Genomic DNA, 19,018 nt, shown 5'->3' with positions numbered 1-19,018 from the left:
TATGTAAAATAAATGTTGTGGCATCTTAATCAAAATTAGATTTCGCAGAGTATGGTGAAGTAGAATTGTAAAGCCTGAGAGATTGGTCCCATTTGCTGGTAATGTTCAGCTCTCATGCACTGGATTTTCTGCCCTGAAAGAAAAATACAAGTTCTCTAGAATAATCAGCTTTTCATTTTATTTTGCAGCCTTGTCTAAGCAGATGAATCTGATAATTCCTTAAATGGGAAATTTGCCAGCTGAGAGAAACCTAGAGGGCAACAAATGGGCAGTGATGACAGAATGTCTTAAATGTTGAGAATGTTGTTTTGATTCCAGACTCTTTAAAAATATATTTGTCTAGTGGATGGTAAAATGTTACACAAGCAGATAACACAGGAGATTTCCTAGGCATTACATGCGCGCACACACACACACATATGCAAACACAGTATTATTATTTTTTTTCTGTAGGCTTAACCCATATAAATTAAATTGCAAAAGCTTGCGATTAAATAAATAAATAAATAAATAAGGGCAGGACACAAAGCGGTGAAATTAAAGCAGCTCTGCCTTAAGTCTGCAGAGATTTCCTTATCTTATCCTGCTGTTTCTAGGTATTGCAAAACATATGGCTCACCTTTAGGGGCAGTCCCTTAACAGTGGGAGATGTTGCATCCCATCTGTGCTGCAGCAACTGGAGGTGCAATAACAAGGTGAATTGAGGACGCCAAGATGATGGTGTTTAAATTCATTGCTGGTTTACCTTGGGGGGGGCGGGGGTGGGGTGGGGGAGGGGGGGTGGCATTCAGTTTGGGTGGGTTTTTTTAGCTACCACATCCATGTGCCTTAAAGGTCTGAACATGGGTACTGCTGGAGAGGTAATTGTTTTGAGGAACTTGGCAGCCTGAATAAGGAATAAGAATGTTAGGATTTTAGGGAAAGGGGGAGGGGAAGGAGGGGAAAGGAAAGGAGAATAGGAAAGGAAAACAAAAAAAAAAGAAAAGAAAAGGAGAAAAGAATGTCAGAAGGAGGGCAGTTCTTTGTGTCTCCCACACTTTGTTCTGGCAGCAGCTGAATTGGCTGAATAGGCTCCTGTCCCCCAGTGTTCACAACTGTCCATTATCGCTCCCACAAGTTTTAGGTGATCATGTAGTCACTCCCTAACATGATTTGTTCACTATAATCTAGGTTAGTTTAAACACTTTTTAACACCAGCTCTCTGAACTCTTTTAATCAGAATCATTCTGAAATAAGCAGTTATTCCACAGATACTGAGGGCCAGCAGTGTTCGGCAGGAATGTAGGGGAAGAGTGATTATCAGAAGCAAGGGAATAAGGCTCCACCAGTGAAGCTTCACTTAGAACAAGAATTTAGAACGACTGCAGCCTGAAATTGCACAATACAGTGGATAGAATGGGGTATGTGGCTAGACTTACTGCTACCCTTATGAAATTGAATTTTTTAATACCTGCCCTCCAGAATTTCAAAGCAGAGCTTCTAAGCCTCTTAGCCTGTGCCTCAGAATTTTCCAAAATAATTTCAAAGCCTAGGACGGGAAGTGACTAACACCTTGCACCTCACTAGAACACTTAGATGCAAAGTAAAACATAAATCTGTAAATTGAGATGCAAGAAGACTCTTAATGATCCTCTTTTGTTGCTGCTATCTTTACTATAATTATTCTTTGACTTCAGTGAATCTTTTGCTATTACGTCCTTCTTTTCCTGCTAATCTAATACAAGAAAACCACTTACTACAATGAAGATTGAATATTCATACAACCCAGCTTTAGGCATTGGCATCCACATACATATGTTTAAATTGGAATCAAAGTTAATTGGTGTGAGTATCCCTGACATGTTCCGTTATGAAATAAAAAGGTTCTGTTTCATTTAATACAGTACAATAAAAGCAGGTACCTTTTGTGCAGATGCTTGCTCTCAGTTTTCATAGTTTTCTCAATTTACAGAAGGAGAGCTTAGTTTCCAAGATGAAAAGGCTGACATGGTTTCCAGAACTGCAGGCCACTTCTCTTTTGTTTTGAAGTCAATGGTAATCACATTTCTGAGACCCTGGGAAAAATCACCTTTTAATGCTGACTAAAAGTAACATCTCCCATACTGCCTGCATAAAATGCAGTACTATAAAAAGTACATGAAGCACAGTGTTATGTTAGGATGTACATGTATATATACATGAATTTAAGCAGTCTGCATTGTAATTTAGATTATTATCCTGGTCTGGATGACTTTTAGACGTTCTTAATTTCTTACTTTAGCATTTAAAAAAACAGGCCTACTATTTATTGAATAGAGCTAGAAGAATTTATTAAATAAAATTGATGCACAGGTAAGCATTAAACACTGTGAGACACTTCATGGTGTTGGAAGTAATGGAAGCAATTTCTTCTTTCCACTCTTAAGCAATTTTGGTCCTTGCAAGCTTTCAAGAAATGATGTTTAGAGCAACAGAGTCAGGACCTTTGGGCTTTCATGCTGGAGTAGCAAGCCCAAGGAAGCTTCAGGAAAAAGGAAAGCAACTTAACTTTGCAGTTTTCCACATTTCAAAAGTCCTCCTTCCTTCGCAACAAGTTTAACTAATTAGTTGCATTTTCAAGCTTTGGTGTGGTTTTGCATTTGGTTTGTTTTGCTGGAGTCTTTTAAGTGAAGTTTTCACACCTGATCAAGAGGTTTTGTAATGGCTTTGGAACATACTTTATGAACTTTACTGTGTCTGAACATACCATGAGACAGAGAATATAAACCATGTATTGGCTAAGTCATTTGGATAACCACTTACTAAGATCTTGACTATTCTTTCTGTCTGTCCCTTCAATAAAGTAGAGACCAGGGAGTCATTCAAAATCTGTGAGCTTTATTAAATAAAATACCTCTTAAAGTAGATGAAAAAATGAAATTAAACAAACCAAAGATGGTTGGTTACATCATACTATTTATGTTATCAGAATTGCATTAAAGCATAGAACATCACGAATATTGAGAGATAATTTATTGAATAGCATTAAAGGAATTTATTCCAGTCTTGTTACACAAGCAAACTTTTCGTACATATACTAGTCAAAATTCTCATACATGCTTGTCAAAAGAAGTTAGTTTTGTCTCAGTTTAGATGTTTAGGTGCCCGTTTACTCCTATAAGGCATATGATGATGAGACAGCTAGTATCAACCATCAGGTTAATCATATTAACCAATCAACTGGAGCAAAAATTAAGAGATTTTTTTTCTTGTAACATGCAGAAGACAATTGTAAAGGTTTTTTTCTGGAATTTCACTTCTACTGCTGACTTTTACACTATGATGATAAAAAGTTCAAATGTGGTGAAATACCCAGGTTACTGGCCAGCTCAAAGGATTGGGTTCCTCAGACCAAGAAGGTGCTAGATGAGTGCTCTTTACCAAAGAGTCTGTGTGACATTTGTTGGAGGGTTTTTTGTCTTTGTGATTTTAAATACTCAGTTTTTTCACAGCCCTATTTACTGCAGATAAATCAGTGTTCGTGCTCTTTTGTTTCATTTAGTGTATTCCTGTAGCCAGTATTCTCAGCTGCATTTTTCATATCCAAACAGTATAACCTATTACTTTATGTCATGCATTGTAATTGAGGGAAGATTAAAATTCACGTAGTTAAACGGTAGTTTAATATAAATAGTTTTTACTCCTATAACTCTACAAGTGATATAGGTAAAAGGAGAAGGTAGTGTTGGAAGATAATCTGCAGTATAACAAAAACATTCTGTGCCTTTAGTCACCAGTCTTCAGTTCCGTTATAGCGACTTAACGAGCATAAACTTTGTGCGCTCAGAGAGAATATCTCGTGTTTGATACTTTTAGGACCTTGGACCCGTCTGGATCCAGTATGCAAGTTTGTGCCCTTATGTTTCTGACTAAGCTCCTTAATTTTCTATGTAAATAACACAACAAGCAATTTAATTTTAATATGGAGAGATTATTATTGCAGGATCACGAGGTAATTCAGGTTGGAAGAGACTTGGAGGTCTCCAGTCCAACACCAGACTCAAAGCAAGGCCAGCTCTGGGGTTAGACCCAGCTGTTCTGGGTTTGGTCCAGTCAGAAGTCTAAAGATGGAGACTATGCAGAAGTCATCTTGCAAGAAGATTTAAGTATCTTTCTAATGCTGAAGATGGTAGTTACTGAATATAAAAATCTAATTTTCAAATAGATATTGCAACTAAATGTTCTGTTTGCAGAGCAATGTATTAGGTCACTTGTGCCATGCTTTTTAGATCTGGACTCATAAAACCATCTGCATTTTTGCAGAATCTCAACTGCTTAGCGTGCCGCGTCCTTCCAGGTGTACACTAACTACCATATGAAGTATGATGGTTAGTGGAGTGTAACTCCAGCTGAAAGTTTTACTCTTGGATGACTCCTCTCTTCTCCTCCAACTCTTTTTTTCTGCTTCTATTTAAAAAAAAAAGAACACCACCAAAATCCAATGCAACTATTTAACCATAAAGCTGCTGTACATTTGCCCTGGCTTAACATAAAGGGAAGAATCTTTTTATGTAATAAATTTGGCAGTACTTTAAAGAGATAGTTTACTTCAAGAATTAAAGGATTGTCTCAAATAAGAACTATTACTCAAGAAATTCAGCTTCCCTGACAATACAGCAAGGTTTTTTTTGCAGAGGATACAAATAAAGGTAATGTTGCCTTCCCTGCCTGGCAAAGATTGATTTCTTAGGAATTTCATAACCATGATCTGTTTTATTAAAAATGGCTAAAAGCAGGAGAATTTTCAACATTTTTTACTTAAGAAGGTTCTTTTGATTAAATCTGATGTTTGTTCTCCTCAATACCACTGCCTTTGAAAGAAGACTGTGGAAACAGCAGTGTAAAAATTTGCATTCCATGTGGAAGTGTGACTGACAAGTGTTGAGGTTTGTATGATTTGGGGCCACCCCTGCTCAGGATACTGTCTGCTCTTTTGTAGAAGCAGAAAACACACCAAGCAGAGGAGGTGAAGCTGGGAAGGAAGAGGTTGGCTTTGAATGACGGGGAAGTTGCCTGGCTGATGTGCAAGTGTCAGTGTTTCTCAGATGAGTTTTCCAGTTTCAGACTGGAGGGAAGGAGTGGGTGGAAAGTGCATGTGAAACTGAGATTTCTGGTTCTGGATTCACACGAAGAAATCTCAAAACAGCTCAGTATTTAATAACCTGCTAGGTACTTTACCAGGCAGTGTAAACGCCTGTGATTGCATTTCCAAAAATCAGGTATGGTAATGTGCATTTAGCTGATGTTGCTTGGCCCTGTTCTGAGGTGGGTGGTTGTTCTTGATTCAGAGAAGTGCCGCCTTTACCTCATCTTGCTGCTGCTTGACTCAAGCCAGATCAGTTTCTGATCACTGAATGCATTTTAATTACCTCTTTCATTGTTAAATATTTAAGTACAGCTTTTGTAGTCAGTCTTTGGAATTTAATTCATACTGATGGCCATCTTCTCAGGTTAAAGGGTAAGGCAATGGGTTAACTTTAACTTGCAGTAGTACTTCTAAGAGAATTCCTGAATGTTAACTGTCAGTTTTATAACAAGCATATTGGTTAGGCTGATGTAGAAGTGCAAGTAGTAATTTCTTCTTGGTTTATTGTTTTGAGACGTCAAGATTTTATGTGTCCATGATGAGAACATCCAGGGGAAATAACCAGATGAAACAACACTACCACTCTAGCTGGGTCCTGGTGATGCCAAGCCAGAATATGGATTATTGACCACAGTGCAGCAGATCTAGAAAAAGGGTACCTTTTAAAACTCCTCTTTTTCTAGATATTCTTACTGGCCATTACCAGCTTTGTCCCTTTTTACTTCCTGTCCCACAGCTTGTTAACAAGGAAGCATGAGTCTAACATTCTAGAGTAATTTTTTTCATAATTTAAAAGAATGTGGTGAGAAATTACATTTCTACTATTGCAATAGTGTGGCACATTTGGGGAGACCTTGCCTGCAGTCCCCAAAATTTCAGCCCCTGCAGAAGTCCACTTACTGGAACCTGTCTGGGAATAAAAGCTACAGGGATACAATGGTAAAATAGTTTTCATTACAACATTAGAAAATTCTGCCCAAGACATTAAAATTTTTTTTGTACTTTTATGAGAATTCTCCAGCAGCTTGCAAAGTGCATAGTTCTGTGGCAACAGGATGTTCAATTCATGTCTATTTGCATATAATTCAATCAGCTTTAAAATTTCTTCTGTCACCTATCATTCAGAAGGATGTACAAGAAGTAAATAGTATGGAGAAATTTCTGCTTGACAGCTATAGACAGGCCATCTTCAGGAAGTATACCCTGAGAACTATCCTCTTATCAAGACTTCTGAAAACTTTTGAATGACTGGAAGACTTCCAAAATCCTTTCAGTCTGTGTATGTTTCCCTATTATTTTTGTTCCATAATGCATACATTGAATTTCCATTTTCTGCCTGATAGCTCCAGCATTTTATACTTAGTGGGCTAATCAAACAAATAACATTGCTCACTACTGGGAAAAGATGAATGTGTTAGATGTCTGGTTCTCTCCCAATTCTAAATAATGCAGGCTTTTTCTTTGCAAAAATGTACCAGATAAGGAACAAACCAAAATGTTGGCTTGAAAAATACTATTAGTAGAATGGGTCCATAGTACCAATGATTCAGTCATCTGTCAGCCTGATAAATGGATTAGTGTAAGAGGTGTTCCAGTGGGGAAATGCAGCCCATAGGGCTTCCAGCTAATTATATTTAAGTTGTTTAGTACTGCTGGGAAGCAGCATCCAGGCAATTACTGAAAGCTTTGATGCAGTGTGCACTATTAGAGAGTGTGTTCAGAAACTCATTACCCTTTCGTGCTTGTGTTGGATGGATTCTAGGAAGCTGACATGAAACAGAGAGCAGGAATCAATAACTAGAAAGGCGTTTTAGTTAGCTTCTGATCCATTTCCTGATTCAGCAGCTTTTAGCCTAGAGTGTTACATACAGTTGCTGTAATGTAAGGGAAAATGCGACTTTAATATATTAATTGCCATATATATGCATGTGGTTATGTGTAGCTGAAATTCCATCCAAGATGAAGTTACAAAAGGTCCTTTGGGGACAAGCTGCTCCCCAGATCCCCTGTGGCATGTCCAAAGCAGCTGCCATCTCTGTTCCTAGTAAGTTGATTGTAGTCATGTCTCCTAAAGCCTGACCTCGCAACAGTTACTTATGCCTCCACAACATCAAGATTATGTTACCGCAGTGCCCATCATGTCCCACCTTCAACATTTCTTGGAAACTACAGCTAATACAAAATGAAGCTGATAGTATTGGCAACACATGTTAAACCTTATTGAAGAAAATTGTGCTAGCTCTGTCTTTGCTGTGGGCTGTAATTCACATTACTGATGCGCCTGGAGAAAATTTTATACACTTTAGCATCATCCAAATGTGGGAAACAGCAAGTCCTTTCACGTACTGCTCAGCAGTTGGGTACCTCCAAGGTGTACATGCTGAAAGCAGCATGGTATGTGCACAACTGGGAGCTGAAGACTTTAAAGTTCATTTCTTAGGTTAGAATGACAGGTCTACTCTGGGCAAAAGTTACAGGAGTTAAACTAAATTGTGTGGTTTTCTTGTTAAGCTTGCATTTACTTTTAAATCAGTTAATGGTGATTGTTAGGGCAATGCAGAGGAGACTACATTTCTTCTTTTCTATTTCTTCTTCTATGCTCTTGCCTGAGGTAGAGCTAAATAGACAAATGAGAGGATTGTAGTTCAATGCTTCTGAAGGGGGTAATTCTTTCCCACCTACCTGCAGTATCACAGATTTAATAATTGCGCACTTTTCTTTATGTTTCCATCACAACAGTCCTTGACATGCTGTGGTTTTTGTTTCATGTTCTATAAAGTTCGGCAGAAATCTCACTGTCAAGAGAGAAGTTTGTGGGTTTTTTGTAAATCTGGAGTTGTTAATTAGAAAAGTAACATGCAGTTTGCCTGGGGGTTGGTAAAATAGAAACTGTGCTATTTGATAAGCGTATACCTTTCTGATAAAAAATTATCAGAATTTCTGTGTTCTAGGCCCCAGCACCTATGAATACGTGTTCTGTAGAAAATCCCCTTACAGTACTAAGCATTTTCATTATTGGTACCTACCTCGGATACCGACAGCTAAGCTTTCCCTAAATTCATTAGTATTGCTGAAAGTACCGGCCGATCAAATAATGGTAGATAGCTCATGTATCTCCTGTCTCCAAAACTATTACATAGTGATAGAATATCTACTACACTGAAATACACTGCTGAAGCAGAAAAAAGCTACAAGCTGTTGAAGCATCTATGCAGGCAAAGGCACTGTCTGTGGTAAATGATTTTGAGAGTTGATGCTGTAACTGCGGCTTCCAGTCTGGCTCTAAGACTTCTATTGAGTTACAGTTTGGGATGCTAAGAGTTAATTTATCTCTGGAGGAGCCTGCATAAAAGGGGTGGCAGAATACAGGCAAATTAACGAGACCATGCTTCTGAAATCCTTAATTTCATAATGTCCACTAGCTTTGAGAGCGTTAGTTAGGATGAAACATGAAAAGAGTTTCCACTTGCAGTTTTTGTTCCCTCGAGACACTTGCTTCAAAGTGGCAGCCCAGGCTCTGCTACATCTGAAAGACTGCTGTATTCTGGGGAGAGGCTCTCAAGTCCAAGTACTTTCAGTTTTTCTGGGAAGACAGGGTTTATTTCTGAATTTTTTTGTGGCTTTGGCTCAGATTTTACAATGGGAAAACTTTCTGCACTAGTACTATAATGAATGTCTATTTTCAAAGTTGACTCTGATTTCTGACTGACTCAGGACTTTGCTTCCTTTGTAAAATCTGAGCATTTGTCTATGGTAGATTTAAAATGAAAAGGCTTCCCTAACTCCCTTTAGAGGAGGTGGCTGTGGGGGGGGAAGGTATGAATGTCTAGAGAGGAAATGTTTTATCATAGCAAGCCATTAAGTAGTATTTATTTATTCTGTAAGGCCTTAGGGCAAATAGTTAATATGCAGGCATTGTGTAGGTTTTTCTGAACAGAGTTTGCAGTTCCAGTGCATAGGTACTCTGTGGAAACACAATGGTGAAACCCAGCACATTGTGTTGTGTTGAAGATGGTGGTCCTGGGTTTGGCTCCACGTGACTGCAGTATTATCCATGATCCTTATGCAAACTAATTGCTAGTCATGCCCCAGGGGTAGCCACAGCTGTGGTTATACTGCTGTGATTATATTTATATGTAATGTTAATTCATAAAGAAACTAAAAATCCAGTACGTCGGCAGAAGTTTTGTTAAATGTTGGCATGTTCTCTTCACCGATTCATACAGTTTTAGGAATTGCTTTAGAAAATACATTTTAGGTTATTTTTTGCAGAAGGGTGGCGTAATTATTGATGTCTTATTAGAATCTTCCATATAGTCCTGGTTTACTTGAGTATAATCCCCAGTGGTTGTTTGAAAATATTAAAGCTCTTAATCAATTTGAAAGAAAGCAAAATATTCATGTTGTGCACTAGGTATCCTGCATTTATTTCCCAAAGAAGTAGTGAAATCTCTCAAAAACACTTTTTTGTTCAGTGTCTGTTGAAGATGGCCTATTTATCATTTAAACTCTGTGTCTTTAAAAGCCAGAAAGAAAAGGGGTAATAAATTAGTCACTCGGTTAATGTTGGGGGTTTTTATTATGGAACAACACTAAGAGAAATGTGATGAAACAGAGTAGTAATGTCACTAGGTTTGTTTCTTCTCATCATGTTGTTTAGTAAAAAGAAATAAAATTATTTATTTGTAACTCTGCAGAAATAGCATTTAAACATAAATCAGATTGGAAAAATATTGGAGTATCTAAATCTGTTTTGAGGAGTTTAGTAGGTTTTACAAAAGCATCTTCCTAAATGATGTGACTAAGTACTCTTGAGTTTGAATCAAGAGTAAATGTGCTATACTATTTAGGTGCTCTTACCCCTAGCCACCTGCACAGCTGGTAATTTCAGGTGCCTCCTGTAAATTTGGCCCCGAATTCCAGTTTTCTAAAGTATGCAAGTGGTTGCAAAAGGAAATCTACGTATGAAGCCGTGAATAAATGCAGTATTTCATCTATGGCCTATTAAGGGCAGCATCGAATTCAGGCCTCCTTTAAGCGAATGTCACTTTATTGACTTCTCGATATAAATGGTGCTGTGCGGCTGGGCACTGACACTGGGCTTGTGCTCTGCCATGTCCTGGCAGGCAGCTGTTCTCCGGCCAGTGCTGTGGGGACAGGAGGGAAAGGCAGCATTATTTTTCAGTTAAATCTGCACTTCTGATAGCAGCAGGAGAGTTTGTATCGACTGCCTGTGTGTGAGTCAGGATTTTCTGCGGTTTTGCTTCACAGATGTGTTGGATGGAGGAGCTGAGAGATCAGGAGATCAATGGATGTATTTACGTTGTTTGGCTGACTTTTGTGTTTTCAAAGTAGTGGAACATCCAAAGTCAAACCATGTGTACCAGATTTACAAGTAGTGAAAATGAATGAGGTTTTTAACTATTATTTCTGGTTGATAGTTAAACATGGTTGAATTTTCTGGCAGCTTAGCAGCCCAAGGCATAGCAACAGCACTAAAGCCAGCTAAACTGACACTTCCAATATCTTTCCTTATCTTTGCTGAAGGGACAGAATATTTAAGGTTGCTGACTGTAAGAGCAGTTCAGTGTAAAGTTCAAGCCGTTTCTTGTTCTTGCTTTCTTTCCTTCTCCCATTCCCTCTTTTGTGAGAAGCCCGTGTTACCTGTGTGCCCACAGTAAGGCAGCTCTTGCAGGGAGAGAGCTGGAAGCGTGCTGCTGTGGGGCCGCGGCGGTGCCTGGATTTTAGCTGAGCTGGGGAGCTGCTTGCCTGACCAGCTGAAATACCCCAGCAGGAAGCTTTTTCTGCCCAGAATGCTTACTGCCTTTCTTACTGACTTTAAAGCAGAGGTGGGACTAACCAGTAGTTAATGACATCAAGCACTGTTACTCATCAAGCTCTGTGCCTGTAGGGTGGAGGCAGAGGTTCAGAGAGCAGCGTTAGTATTGCCTGCCTGTGGCCATCTTACTGATGCCCCAAATGACCCTTGTGAAGAGACCTCCTGCTACTGCTCTACTGTGACCAAAAGTCTTTCAGCACATGGAGGAAAGAATAGGCTCCCTAAACTAGAAGCCAGAATATTATTTGCAACAGGATTTAGTCCACCTGTCTCTGAAAGGATGGTTATAATTCTCTGGCTCCACATATGGCCTGAACACACACTCTCACTATATGTGTGTGTATACATACATGCCAGTGTGTCACTAAGTTTGTACTAGCACCAGCAGCTTAGCATGCACGGTGCTCGTCACCATCAGTGCTTTAACTACAAAGCTAGACAGTCGTTTCAGATCATAATATACCGAATTTATGACCAGGAAGGGATGACTACGTCACCTGATCTCTCTCTGTGTTGCTGTATGTATGAAACCTGGTAACGTGTATATGACTACAGGGTAACTTAGATTTTCACATAGTTCATCCTTGAGAAAAGTCCCACTAAACCTTGATATCAACAAATGCAGAATCTCTGCATTCTCCTTTTGATAGCTCCACTAATGGTTAGTCACAGGTGATAAAAAGGATGTGCTTTATTTATCATTTGAATGTGGCATCAGCTTCCAGATGCTGATTGTTTCATGTGTATCCTTCTTTGCTAGATTAAAAAGAAAGTCATTATTACTATTTTCTCCCCATGAAAATACTTCGGTGCTGTAATCAGGTCATCTGTATTTTTTTAAAATAAACTATACAAGTTCAACTCTCCAAATATGTAATATTAAAATATTTTCTACAGTGCTGTAATCACTTTTGCAACTGTATTCTGTGATCTCTGGTAGGATTTTTTTTTCAGTTTCTTTTGAAATTGAAGACCTCAGTCCTGTTGTAAGTAGTGATAGATAGTAATGTTAGTATTACCAATGAAAGTTTAAAAATGGAGATTTAAAAACATTTTCTGACTTTGCACATTGTTTATTTCAAAGCTTATATTGGCACTTGTTTCTGTATGAAATCAGATTTTAAGAAACCTCTATTGTTGAGTAAAGCCTTATGGTAGGGGCATCTGCTAGCATGATGAATTATTACAACCATCCACATGTATGCTTTCATCCAGTCGTAAGGGAAATCTATGTAACTTCTTAGTGTCACTGACACTTAGGCGTAATAAAATAAACCACGTATTTTAATCTCCAGTTGGTCTCTTTCCCCTTGCTTCATTCTTGAAAATCATTTATTTACTTGGCTCTAGTTTTCACACAGAAAACTTTCTCAGTAGAGAGCCAGTATTAACGTTTTTACCAAAAAGTTGTCTGGCAAAGTAACCAAAGCCAGTCTTATTATAGGATTTGATGAGCTCTTCCAGCCTGTGTTACCAGTGCTGCCTGCACTGATACCTTCTGCCTTCTCTGTGGCAGCATGGGAAGATGAATGGCCTTTAAGTGATTCCATCACTGATAAAAGCTACCAGTGATTCAGTATATAACATCTGTAAACAGAACAAATGAAGATGCAGCCCAACCAATTTATGATGTAATTATGACAGAAAGAATTAATAAATTTCTTCAATAACAATGCTTCCATCTACAGTGCTACAGTATGAGTATCTGGTATTCTACAGTGTCCTTTAAACACCATGAATCTTGCAGAAGCCTTCAGCACAGATGAGCCAGCTCTTTTCCTGGTATTTGTCATCAGAGTAGCCTCAGTATGTGTTAGTTACCGTTGCATAGCATAATGTCAGAGTATTGAATAAAGATAATATAATAATACTTATAACAATTTTTCCGTAAAACATGGAGAAGTTGTTACAGAAAAATCCTCTAGTTGTTGCTTGGATTTTCAGATTTTACATTTACACAGAGTAAATTACTTCTTGAGTATGTTAGATTTTGCATAAACATAACATGCTCTGCAGAAAAATGACATAGGACATGATTTGAAAATAAGATGTAGAGATGACAGCAGTCATCTCAGAATGCTGTCTGGGAATTAGATAGGTAATTATATAGGTAGCCAGGTAGATATAGGTTCATATGAATTCAGTAGGCAAACTCAGAAAAACTACAGACTTCTAGCTGATGTATTATTAAATACTTGGTGATGCTTAAATAGTTATGTGTTTCCCCCTCTGTAGTCATTCACCTTTGATTAGAATAGGTATAACTTTCTCAGGCGAGTAGTTAGATTTGGTTAGGTGATGTACTTGTTTCATTCACGGTGATGTAAATGAGAACGTGTTGTAGTACTGCAGGCTGAGAATTAGAACTGGATTTATGAAAGCTTCTCCTGATGATGTGTTTAAATTGTTATTTGTTAAATTGATTATATCATAAAATTATCTTTAATGTATAGTTTTAAAAGCTGCTGGACATTTGTGTGGAAAAAAGTCTTTAGAAGTCTCCAATGAATATCTCATTTTACTTCACAGCATTTAATTATTAGATTATATAGACAGAAACTGAGCGTAAGGCTTAAGGCTTGAAATGCAGGAGTAGGAAACTTGTCAAGATACATGGCTGTTGAATGGCAGAGAAAATACAAGATAAGGCTTTACTCATCATGCTTGATGGCAGGCATAGAAAAGTCTGCAAATAGGTTTATTATTGAAGAAGAATGCCAGGCTATCTCTCATGTTTGATTTTCGTAAATGCATTCCTTTAGGCTTTCCCCTCAAAACATGCAGGAAGGTAATTTTTTTGGCCTGCATCTTTTCACACAGAAGTGATGCTCAATCAGTTCCCACTGGAAGCTTTCTCAGGGAGCATTTCTGTGTGTCCCCCCACTGTTCTGAGGCATTTCAGTCCCATGCTCAGTGGCAGTTCTGGATGAATTGCTTGCTGGTATTATACTTGACCAAAGAGGCTGAAAATCGTTGAGCCAAGTTCAGGGTGTATTAGGATTCTTCCAGGTTCCTGAAAAAGTGCACAGCTTTGCAAAGTGCTTGAATGCTGTGGGTTGCTGGGGCTTGCCTTTGCCTCTCGAATCCTTTCTGTGATGGGTGTTGGGTTTTTTCCCCTTGCCGTTACGCCAAAAATCCTAACTTGGGAGCTAGTACCTTGGTGAATGCCAAAGGCAGGAGTCAAATGCTTGTGTTTTAATGAGGTGATGGAAACTGGCTTGACAGTACCTCTGTCTCTCATTGCAGCCCTCTCAGCTGTCAGATGCGCTGATCTCCATGGTAACTCAAACCCCCAGACTCTTGACAGCAGCCTGCGAGGAGCAGCATTCAGCAGCTCAAGGGTCTCACGACCAGGTAAGCAAAACGTAACGGCCCAACAGGAGCTTACCTCGGGTGCTCAGTTTCCTATCCGGCTACCTTTCGGGTTTTTCCCTGGCGAAGTCACACACACAGTTCGTTCATGTGCGTGGTGATGTACTTCTACTGGTGCTGTCATTTAAAGCTACAGCAGTCCAGCTCTCAGAGACATTTGTCAAAAAGTCTACATTTGTTCAGGGTTGTTTCATAAGCTACAAATGGAAGAGCCACAATGTAGCAAAGCAAAGTAGCACTGTGGGATTCTTTGAGGGGCTTTGGTGTTGAGTAACTGCTGTGGTATGAAATAACCCCAGAACACATCAGTGGTAAGATCTGTCTTACCCACTGTACCTACACCACTGACAGTACTGCCTGGTCACTAACATTAGGCGTGAGCTCTCTTACTCTCCTGGAATGGACCAGACACTGTTCCTGCATTCGTGTAACATTTGTTCGTACTCTGCAGCCTTTTCGTATTGCTACTGTGCTCTTTTCACACAACTTTCTAAATCCCTCACTGTGCTGATAGCAGCATGTGGGGCATTCTAGTTAACATCCTAAGGAGTTACAGAATTCTTCCCCATTTTTGGTAAATTATGGAGAAAACATTAAGAAAACCCAAGATCTTTGCTGTCTTGGGGAAACAGCGCAGAGGCTCTACAGCTCTGTTCCCTATTCCTGGCAGTATCACTAATGCTGTGAACAAAAGCAGTAGCTTGGGTCTTACGCACTTACATGTGTGTGGGGAGGGGTTATTACTCCTTTTTGTCATAAGGTTTCACTGGCATTTGTGTTGAATTGTTTCTGTACTATGAAGATTGTATTTGTTTTGTAAGTCCTTGGTTTGTGTGAACCATTTTCAGGGTATTGCCCACATTCTTTCTTGATTGCTTGCCACATAAGTCCACTTAAATGTAATACACTATCTCCGTCTTACAAAGCAATCCGTATTACTCTGAATAACCACTTTGTTACCTTTATTAACCAAACTGACATTTTTTGTGCCATAACTTGCTATCAACAAGATTAACTTTTGTATCATTGAGGATACTGTTAGATAGTGTTGAGCTAGTACTGGATGATTTTATTGGAGTAATGAAGAGCACTTCTTCAATTATTGTTTCCTGTTAACAGCTACTATTTTATAGCTATAACTTAATCACATTTGATGATACTGATAATAATTTCTTAATCTGAATGTGTGTCTGTAAGCCAAATGCTGTTCAAAAGTCTGCGTGTTTCATTTATGGAGTAACTTCTGTTGACCACACTTCAGAACTTTATCAGATGATTAAATCAAACTTTCTGTTTTACTGACTGGGTTTCTATAAAATGGTGTTGACTGGCATCACTTTTACTTGTGTCATTTCCCAGTGAATTTATCCTTTATCAGTCTGCTGTTTATTTTCCCTGAGATTAAGAATGACTTAGAGCTCCGTGATTACTGAGATCGTACCGCTTACCTTCTTCAGTTATTGGCAGAAAATGCTAGCGGTCTTACTGAATTTCTCTGGTGTTCCAAAAATATACTGAAAATTAACATCATTGAAATAATACTCTCACAAACACTTTTAAGACTCTAAGGCACAATTTATCTGGGTGTGCTGATTTAAAGTTGTCTTTTAACATTCATTTTGGTTACTGGTAGCCCCCTTATATATAAAAATGCTTTTTTCTGCTTACAGAGAAGAAAATGTGTGTTGGTTTTTTGTGTTTTATAAGTAGCATGTTTGTATTCTTTTAAAACGTGGATCAGAAGTTGGAGACTCTCTGCTTTCTAGTCTGTTTTCTTTAGCCCAGAATTTCCTATTCAGATTAGTATTTTTTTAATGCGTAATGTATATTTCAATCTAATTACACACTTAACCTGGAATTAGAGTGAGATTTTTTGTCACAGATTGCCTTTTTTGGACTATTTAACAGAGGTCTTTGATCCCTGGTGGCAGTGGGGTGGGGAGAGTCCTTCCACATTTTCATCTCTGTACTTTCTCCCAGACGCAGAATTTTCAATACTTCACTGGCCTAGTGAACTTCCATGCTTGTGATTAATTAATTTATACAGGCCCAGAGTGTAATTACCCTTTTGGTATTTCAAAAGGTATTCTAGGAATAAAATTTGGGAATGCTTGTGATGTGTTACTGCTGACTGCATGGCATTTCTAGCTTACATCTCTCGGATGGACATCCTTTGTAGTTCTTTTCATATTTTACAGATGCATACTTAAGGAGCAGATCATCCAGTTCTTGGATATGCTTGGTGGTTTGCTTTATTTTGTATTACTAACAGCATATCCTCCTGAGATCTGCTGGCATATTATCAATATGAATTCAAGATCATGTCACCTGGTTTATCAGTAATTCTGAGAAATAATGGTGCAAATAGACCACCAAATTCTATTCCTTTTTCTCTAGTTCTCTTTTCCTGAAAAGTCAGAAGTACTGATTTTAATGTTTTAATAGTGGAGATCACCCCAACAGGTTAAAGTCATGGCAACTACACAGAACATCACCTCCTAAACAAGACTTTATGGCCACTCTTGCCTTTTTCCTTGGCCTCTGATCCCTCTCTCCACTCAGGTGTCCGTATGTAGGGTTGAGTTTGTATTGCATGTTTCTGTTACACCTCCCAGTTTACTTGCGAGGCTTTTTGCCTGCCCTAACTTGTCCTAATCCAAAGAGATAAGGACCACATCAGTGAGATGAAGTTTATTCCCTAAATGGGGCTACTTCTCACCATGGATGTGAGTTGCTGTTCCGAAGGCCAGAACCTCTTAACTTTTCACCAGATGCATAGCCAATAATTGATCATCAGTCTTATTACTTTCTGTCACTCTGAAGATCAGTCAGATCTCAGGGATCTCTTTCACATTTTCCTTCTAAAATATGCAGCTGGTCTTAACACTAGCCAGAGATTTTGTACAGCCAGTGATGGTGCATGCTTTAGCACTATTCCATCTCATAGTAAAACTGGGACTTTCCTCTCGATGACAGAAGGTCTCTAACCAATCTGGGTTGAAGACAGAGCCAATACAGGTAAGAAATGTCAGGTGTCAAAGAAAGAAGCTCTAGGAAAATTTCATGTAACTTCCTGGCCTGAAATATTGTAGAAACTCTTTGTTGGATTTTGGACAGTTGTTGGAAGCAGCGGTGCAAATCTGCTTGGGTGGTTCTGTAATGATCGCTTACCTGAACCAGCCAGAGAAAACCCAGAAGCAGAGAAAAACGTTAGGATTTTACAAAGTTAGTAATCCTTTTTGGTGGATCTTCCCTCGTGCCTGGGAATAGACCACAGAAATTTCTTCAGTCCTATGTTTTGCTAGTTTGGCTGCCTGAGCCAGGGCAACAATTTTTACATGATGGGTATCAGACGCCTTTAGTACTTTCTGCTAGGTGGACACCAAAATTATTTCCTCAAGTTAGTAGCGGCTTTTGAAAATCATGGTCAAAGTCACTATCAAGACTAATAAAAATATGTTTTAACAGAACATGGTCATGTTAATTTTGTCCCATGCATTCTTATGGTTATCATTGTTTATTATTGTTATGATAGGGATGACCATGATAAGAGTCTGACTATGTCACGGTCATGTGTGGTATGTTGTGTGAATGCGTAGGGAATTACAGTATCTTGACTAGAAAATCTTGGAGTGCAAAAAGCAAGATGAAACAGAGAGATGCGGAAACATCAGGATTTTGGGAGAGTTCAGTTAGCAACATTAGGAATATGCACATGATTCCTAGGAAGAAACAGATCACCCTTTACTAGCTTGATGTTTTTTGTGTGAATTAGTTACTTCAAACTTAAGAATGAGATGGACGGGATGTAAGTAGAAGGTATTTCAAACATACCAGCTGTTATGCTGAACAGGTTTCTGTTGTTCAAAGAGCTTGGAATGGGTGCAGTTTGAGAATGTCAGTGTTTGAGGCTTGAGGGTGGTAGCATTCCAAAATAAGAGAGTAAAATGCATTATCCTTTGGTTTTTAAACTAAGCTGGTGTTATTAAGGCATAACTCGGACCTTTTAGAACTGGGCTGTGACTATCCTGCACTCTCTGTCCTTTGATTTGCAGAGCACTCTTAGGATACCACCTTCACTGTGCCAGTCACTGGAAAGTGCTAGTAATAGATATGCAGAGCGGAGAAAGACAATTTTTTGTTGAAAACGTTAGTAAGTGTATATTTAGCTTACCTGGAGTGCCAGATGAAGCAAAAAGTGCGTACCTTCTTTTGTGTATGCCACCCTGCCACAGAGTGAGTGAGAGGAGTTCTGCATTGCCTGAAACTGCTGCTGTGAGTTTGCCCAGCAGAGACTTCATGCAGGTAAAACGGCTGTATGGGACTTAGTTACCAGCTGGGGTTAAACCACAACACTTCATCCACCTGAAGTCTGCTTAATTTGTCTGGGCAGAAATTTGTGCAGCTCAGCTTAGGCAGTGACACTTTTGGAAGACTCAGGTATGTCCTTGTACCTGTACTGCACAAACATGGTGTCTAGCACATACCAGAGACACTGTATCTTCTGCAAGCTGCCTGTAACGAGGGACTATGTATGTGCGACAAATCCCAAACAAAATTAGGACAGTTTTCCTCTGAAGAATAGGATTTTCTGCTTTTTAAAGGTTGGTTCACTTGAGGCTTTTGTTTTAAACTGAATTCTTGTATCACGTTATGCTGTAGAAATGGAATTACCACAGGCAGTCTAGTTAAACATACTCCTA

General features: G+C 38.9%; 1 protein-coding gene across 6 annotated transcripts in view; it reads left to right on the top strand.

The window, feature by feature from the left end:
* The window catches only part of TBL1X (transducin beta like 1 X-linked), a 195,838-nt gene that overhangs the window by 93,992 nt on the left and 82,828 nt on the right, over positions 1 to 19,018 (top strand). For 5 of the 6 annotated variants that reach the window (XM_080376934.1, XM_080376936.1, XM_080376932.1 and 2 more), the window contains one exon: positions 14,190 to 14,297. The exons of the other annotated variant lie outside the window; for it this stretch is intronic. The gene's annotated coding sequence lies outside the window, so the exon portion shown is untranslated. The remainder of the gene's footprint in view (positions 1 to 14,189; positions 14,298 to 19,018) is intronic. 6 annotated transcript variants of the gene reach the window in all.

The sequence above is a fragment of the Falco punctatus genome (genome assembly GCF_963210335.1).
Source record: "Falco punctatus genome assembly, chromosome: 2".
Classification (NCBI taxonomy): Eukaryota; Metazoa; Chordata; class Aves; order Falconiformes; family Falconidae; genus Falco; species Falco punctatus.
This window is presented reverse-complemented; position numbering and strand designations above follow the sequence as displayed.